The sequence below is a fragment of the Mobula hypostoma genome, chromosome 7, assembly GCF_963921235.1.
Source record: "Mobula hypostoma chromosome 7, sMobHyp1.1, whole genome shotgun sequence".
Taxonomy (NCBI): domain Eukaryota; kingdom Metazoa; phylum Chordata; class Chondrichthyes; order Myliobatiformes; family Myliobatidae; genus Mobula; species Mobula hypostoma.
In genome coordinates, this window is record NC_086103.1 from 167,787,090 (window position 1) to 167,794,966 (window position 7,877).

The following is a 7,877-nucleotide window of genomic DNA, read 5'->3' on the forward strand; positions in this document are numbered from 1 at the left end:
GGATGCCGTGCACAATTCTGATTTGATGGAGGCAGACATGAGAAGGCACAGAGGAACATCTGGAGAAACTTCTGAAATGCCCGGTTCGCTGCCGCTGCTACTGTGCGATCAAGAATCTCCAGAGGGAAGGCCCCAAAATCCCCGGCTTTGCCTGCTGCTGGCGACCGAGGCTGGGGTCGAAGCGTTCGGCAGAGATGGTGCTCGGTACTCGGTGTCGGAGGGTTGGTCGGAGGCTCAAAGTTTTCGGACGACTCAGAGTCGGACTGTGGTCGAGCATGGCAGGGAGAGTTTTCTTCCTTCTCCCATCTGCGTGAGATGTGGGACTTCCGAGAGACTTTGAACTTTTTTACTGTGCCATGGCCTGTTCTTCATCAAGTTATGGTATTGTTGCACTGTTGTAACTATATGTTATAATTATGTGGTTTTTGTTAGATTTTCAGTCTTGGTCTGTCCTGTGTTTCTGTGATATCACGTCGGAGGAATATTGTATCATTTCTTAATGCATGCATTACTAAATGACAATAAAAGAGGACTGCCTGTCCTCATAATCTAATAATCTACTCTAATCTAATAGGATGGATTATCCAGGTCCCAGAGGTGACCCAACTTGGCTGAAGCAGCACAGCTCCTAACATCCTCAAGGCCTGGACCAGGAGGGCAAGCAATAACCTGGCTTCAGACCAGGACCTTGGACACCCCAAATGTTCTTGTGAGTGTTTGTGTTATTAATGGGGTGTTTCACCATTTCCAAATGTCTCTGATTTTCAAAAAATGTCTTGTAAAATAAAGTAAGCATGAAAATAATGCCTAGATGAAGCATATTTAACCTTTCACTACGGAGCGCCCACGGGTGTAATGGTGAGCACATGGACAGAGCTTAGGCATCCATCGGACCTCCAGCATCGTCAACACTTCCATGTCAACATGCACTCTGCAGCTAAACCAGAAGTAATCCATTGTCTTTCATTGTCTCTCCTATAGACTAGAAAATCAGGGCATGTGATCTGAGCTGTTTTAGCAAACTGGATCTAAATTGAAGATAGAACAAGAATCAGGTTTATGGGATGGTTACCTACAGATACAGAGGGACATAGATTAGCAGGAAAGTTGTGCAAAATGGTGGCAGATGGAGATTAATCCATGCAAGTATGGCATAATGAATTTATAGTCATTTAACTTGTACAGCAAATGAAAAGGCCATTGGGTTACATGTTCATAGTTTCCAGAAAATTATGACACAATTGAATATTAGATTAGATTAGATTATGAGGACACTCAGTCCTCGTTTATTGTCATTTAGAAATGCATGCATTAAGAAATGATACAACGTTCCTCCAGAATGATATCACAGAAACACAGGACAGACCAAGACTAAAACTGACAAAAACCACATAATTATAACATATAGTTACAAAGCAATACCATAATTTGATAAGAGCAGGCCATGGGCACGGTAAAAAATAAGTCTCAAAGTCCTAATAGCCCCAACATCTCATGCAGATGGCTGAAGGGAGAAACTCTCCCTGCCATGAGCCTCCAGCGCCGCAAACTTGCTGATGCAGCATCTTGGAAGCACCCGACCACAGTCCGACTCTGAGTCCGTCCGAAAACTTCGAGCCTCCGACCAGCCCTCTGACACCGAGCACCGAGCACCATCTCTGCCAAGCACTTCGACCCCGTCCCGGCTGCCGAGCAACAAGCAAAGGCGAGGACTCGGGGCCTTCCCCTCCGGAGCTTCCGGATCACACAGTGGCAGCAGCGGCAAAACAGGCCTCTCGGAAGTTTCACCAGATGTTCCTCCGTGTTCTCACGTCTGCCTCCGTCAAATCGGAATTGTGCACAGCACCCTACTTGACAAATAACAGATATTCATCACCGGAGTGGCCACACACGCTGCGTCGCACTGCCATCTTCTCCTCTCCCCATGGCGGTGGTGAATATGGTAGTGAAGAAGCATTTTGCTTGCTCTCCTTCTATGTGTGTGGGTATATGTGTAGATGGCTAAGCCTAGGATCATCTTACTTCCAGGCAGGGCTATTGCATATGAGAATAAGAAATGAGATGCTGTGTTGCATCTGTACAAGAGATTGGTTAGACTACACATGGAATATGCAATTTTGGTCATCAAACTGTATGAAGAATGTGGTAGCACTAGAAAGAGAAAAGAATAGATTCACCAGGATGTTGCCTGGAATGCAGGGCTTTACGAACTGGATAGACTGGGATTGTTCTCTCTGGAGTGCATGAGATAACCTGAGGTTTACAAAAATTATCAGGGTTATATAGTCACAGAATTTTTCCAAGTGTGTGGAAGTATATAACGTGGGATTAAGGTGAGAGGGAAATGTTTAAAGCATATCTTAGTGTTTGCATTTCTCACAGAGGGTGGTGGGTGTTTGGAACAAGCTACAAGAGGAGGTGGTAGAGGATAACATAATCATAACATTTTAAAAGTTTTTGATTAGGAAAAGAGCAAAGGGATATGGGCCAAATTCAGGAAAAGGGACTTAACATAGACAGGCATCTGGTGTGACGTAGACAAATCAAGTCAAAGGCCTTGTTTCCATGGTGCACAAATCTATGATTCTAAACTACAGCAAAAAGGATATAATAAGGGATATATTATAATATAATAAAATTCCATAAGGTATTTTCATGGTTTATCAGTGACACGTGGCAAATGTATGTAATGCCCTGGTTAACAATTTTACTGTTCATGCTGTAGGGTATTTCATTTGGTAGCTTTCTGTAGAAGCAGTGTGTCCTGCTATAGAATGTTTGGGTTTTCGACTAAGGGTAAGGGGCTATATGCTCAACTTAGGAATGTTGTGTCAGCTCGTCAGGATAATGGAATCGGGAGAAGGTTCTAGAGAGAGCTGGGCAGAGAGAGATTTGTGACGGACATTGGTGGTGGCGGGAGCTGTGATGAGGATAGGAAGGAAGATGGCTGAGGATGCCATGGGAAGGAGCGTCCCCATTACACAAGGTGCTTTGTGCAGATGAATGGCTCTGAGGAGGACAGGCCAGTACTCCGGAGAGAGAGCCCGTTGGTTCAAGATGGATCTCGAGTGAAGTTCGGAATGTGGTGTGTGCTTTCACACAGACCATAGGTCCAGTGTGTGAGTAAAAAGACAATTTCAAGATGAACTGCAACTTTATGTGCACATTTGGATGGTTTAACTGTAATGGGCCCCTTCATTTTTTTCTCTTTTCTTTTTCCTACTGTTCAATAAAGCTAAAGTTGTAAAGTAAACAAGAGAAATTCTGCAGGTGCTGGAAATTCAAGCAACACACACAAAATACTGGAGAAACTCAGCAGGCCAGGCAGCATCTAGGAAAAAGTACAGTCGACATTTCATGCCGAGACCCTTCAGCAGGACCCCCAAGTAATTTGTAAATATACTTTCTTTATAACTTCATGCAGTGTACATTTTGTTATTTCTCGTCAGTTGACAATTGTGTAAAGGCAGTATTTACGCACAACATTCCTGTTTGGTTGAAACCCAAGTCATACTGACTCTAGCCGCCTATTCTTTATGAAAGATGGGCTTTTCCGCCGCTGAGTCCCATGGCTGTTAGTGGGGCCAGCAAAGAGACAAGTTTCCATTCGAGCCCGGTGAGGAGGGCTTCACGTAGAATATTTTATCTAAATAGGTTTTGAATTGACTGGAACCATGGCTACACAAGAGCTTACTGAAAATTCTTGTAATTTACAATATATCTGAGACTCCTTCACTATAGGTGTTCTGTGTGTGTGTGTATGTGTGTGTGTGTGTGTGTGTGTGTGTGTGTGTGTGTGTGTGTATGTGTGTGTGTGCGCGTGTGTGTGTGTGTGTGTGTGTATGTGTGTGTGTGTGTGTGTGTGTGTGTGTGTATGTGTGTGTGTGTGTGTGTGTGTGTATTGGTGACAGCCTCTCACTGTAGGGACTATGTGAGGATTGGTGACAGACTCTCACTGTAGGGACTATGGGAGTGGTGACACCTCTCACTGTAGGGACTATGGGAGTGGTGACGGCCTCTCACTGTAGGGACTGTGTGAGGATTGGTGACAGACTCTCACTGTAGGGACTGTGTGAGGATTGGTGACAGACTCTCACTGTAGGGACTATGGGAGTGGTGACACCTCTCACTGTACGGACTATGTGAGGATTGGTGACAGACTCTCACTGTAGGGACTGTGTGTGGAGTTGTGACAGCCTCTCACTGTAGGGACTATGTGAGGATTGGTGACAGACTCTCACTGTAGGGACTATGGGAGTGGTGATACCTCTCACTGTAGGGACTATGGGAGTGGTGACGGCCTCTCACTGTAGGGACTGTGTGAGGATTGGTGACAGTTTCTCACTGTAGGGACTATGGGAGTGGTGCCAGACTCGCACTGTAGGGACTATGTGAGGATTGGTGACAGACTCTCACTGTAGGGACTGTGTGAGGATTGGTGACAGACTCTCACTGTAGGGACTATGGGAGTGGTGACACCTCTCACTGTACGGACTATGTGAGGATTGGTGACAGACTCTCACTGTAGGGACTGTGTGTGGAGTTGTGACAGCCTCTCACTGTAGGGACTATGTGAGGATTGGTGACAGACTCTCACTGTAGGGACTATGGGAGTGGTGACAGACTGTCACTGTAGGGACTATGGGAGTTGTGACAGCCTCTCACTGTAGGGACTATGTGAAGATTTGTGACAGACTCTCACTGTAGGGACTATGGGAGTGGTGACGGCCTCTCACTGTAGGGACTCTGTGAGGATTGGTGACAGACTCTCACTGTAGGGACTATGGGAGTGGTGACACCTCTCACTGTAGGGACTATGGGAGTGGTGACGGCCTCTCACTGTAGGGACTGTGTGAGGATTGGTGACAGACTCTCACTGTAGGGACTATGAGAGTGGTGACAGACTCTCACTGTCGGGACTATGTGAGGATTGGTGACAGTCTCTCACTGTAGGGACTATGTGAGTATTGGTGACAGACTCTCACTGTAGGGACTATGTGAGGATTGGTGACAGACTCTCACTGTAGGGACTATGGGAGTGGTGACACCTCTCACTGTACAGACTATGTGAGGATTGGTGACAGTCTCTCACTGTAGGGACTGTGTGAGGATTGGTGTCAGTCTCTCACTGTAGGGACTATGGGAGTGGTGACAGACTGTCACTGTAGGGACTGTGTGTGGAGTTGTGACAGCCTCTCACTGTAGGGACTATGGGAGTGGTGACGGCCTCTCACTGTAGGGACTCTGTGAGGATTGGTGACAGACTCTCACTGTAGGGACTATGGGAGTGGTGACGGCCTCTCACTGTAGGGACTATGGGAGTGGTGACGGCCTCTCACTGTAGGGACTGTGTGAGGATTGGTGACAGACTCTCACTGTAGGGACTATGAGAGTGGTGACAGACTCTCACTGTAGGGACTGTGTGAGGATTGGTGACAGACTCTCACTGTAGGGACTATGGGAGTGGTGACACCTCTCACTGTAGGGACTATGTGAGGATTGGTGACAGTCTCTCACTGTAGGGACTATGTGAGGATTGGTGACAGTCTCTCACTGTAGGTACTATGTAAAGATTTGTGACAGACTCTCACTGTAGGGACTATGGGAGTGGTGACACCTCTCACTGTAGGGACTATGTGAGGATTGGTGACAGACTCTCACTGTAGGGACTATGTAAAGATTTGTGACAGACTCTCACTGTAGGGACTATGTGAGGATTGGTGACAGTCTCTCACTGTAGGGACTATGTGTGGAGTGGTGACAGACTCTCACTGTAGGGACTATGTGTGGAGTGGTGACAGACTCTCACTGTAGGGACTACGTGAGGATTGGTGACAGACTCTCACTGTAGGGACTATGGGAGTGGTGACACCTCTCACTGTAGGGACTATGGGAGTGGTGACACCTCTCACTGTAGGGACTATGTGAGGATTGGTGACAGTCTCTCACTGTAGGGACTATGTGTGGAGTGGTGACAGACTCTCACTGTAGGGACTATGTGAAGATTTGTGACAGACTCTCACTGTAGGGACTATGGGAGTGGTGACAGTCTCTCACTGTAGGGACTATGTGAGGATTGGTGACATCTCTCACTGTAGGGACTATGTGCGGAGGTGTGAGCCTGAGAATCTCTTACTGCAGGAATTCTTTGCCCTTGGAGTGCGTTTCTCAAGAAAAGGTGATTGCATTTGTGTTAAAATTAACCAATTACTTTATGGTCTAAAGTAGAAAGTTTTCTCATTTCTGAAGAGGATGCTTCCCCTAAAATGTTAAAATATTTCTTTCTTTCTCATATTATAAAGATTAGCTTTATTTTCCTCTTGTACATCGAAACTTCAAAACATACAGCAAAATATGTTGTTTGTATCAAATCAAATCAGTGAGGATTGTGCTGAGCAACCCCACAACTGTTCCCATGTTTCTGGCACCAACATAACATGCCCACAATTCCCTAACCCTAACTGAGTGCCTTCGGAATGTTATGGGAAATCGGAGCACCCCAAGGAAACTTACTCATTCATGGTCAGAATATACAAATTCCTTGCAGATAGGGTAAGGAATCAAACCCTTATCTCTGATCGTTGGTGCTGCAAAGTGATTGTGCTAACCACTATGCTGCTGTGCCATGTTCAGCATTGAAATGAACATCTCCAGGAGTTACAATTTGTTTAATTTGAAACCTCAATGCCTTCTGTTTATGGATTTTAAATGGCAATAATAATGATAATCTTATTGGATGGAGAAACAGGCTAGGCAGGTGAACTGTTTTGTCCTGTTAAATTGTGTCAAGTAACTCATTTTAATGACTGAATTGCTCTGACATTTGGTGCATCGGAATCAGCAGAACGATTACAGCTGAGTTGAAAATGATTTATTTCCATTGAACTTGCCCCGCACAGTTTGAAGTGAGATTGCAACAAATCCTCGGCTGCAGCAGCCCTAATGTAGCACTTCTAACACAGCAAAAATAGCTCCAGAAACATTATCACATTTTGTGATTTATCACAAAATCAGAATCAGAATCAAATGTATTATCGTTGACATATGTGGTGCAATTTGTTGTTTTGTGGCACCAGTACAGTGTAATACATAAAATATACTATAAAATACAAGAAATATACATGCACTCAGTGGCCACTTTATTAGGTACCGGAGGCATCTCATAAAGTGGCCAGTGATTTTGTGTGTGTGTGTGTGTGTGTGTGTGTGTAAAGAATAAGGCAACATTAAGCTTAGCAATTAATTTCAAAGTGAAAAAGGTTACTTTCAATGAGTGACTTTAAAGGGACATACAGAATACAAAAAGATCATCTTGTATAGCTGCTAAGTGTGTATCAATTAGATTCTTTTTTAATATATATTATTTTAGTATTTTCACTTTTTTAATCTATTCAATATACATACATATACTTACTATAATTGGTTTACTTATTTTTTTTGCTTGTTTGTTTATTTCTATATTATCATGTATTGCATTGTACCGCTGTTGCTAAGTTAACAAATTTCGCAACACATGCTGGTGATAATAAACCTGATTCTGATTCTGATGATATATCAAACAAAGAAAGATAACCACACTAATGTTTGGTTTTTAACCTTAGAACAGAGATTTCTATTATAAATTTACAGATCAGCTGGAGTGTAAGTACTTTCCTGCTTACAGTACTGATAACACGCAGACAATTATAATACCTGCTTAAGTGATGTGCTTTGAATGATTTTGTCAGAAGCTGTACAATGTCAGAAACTATTTCATCTTTATGAAAGAAATTTGAAAGTGGACCAGAAATTAGAACAGGGCTAACAGTAAATATTAAACTTTATTTGTTACAGAAATAGATTGTGGCGACAGCAGCATATAAGTGAACAAACAAGAC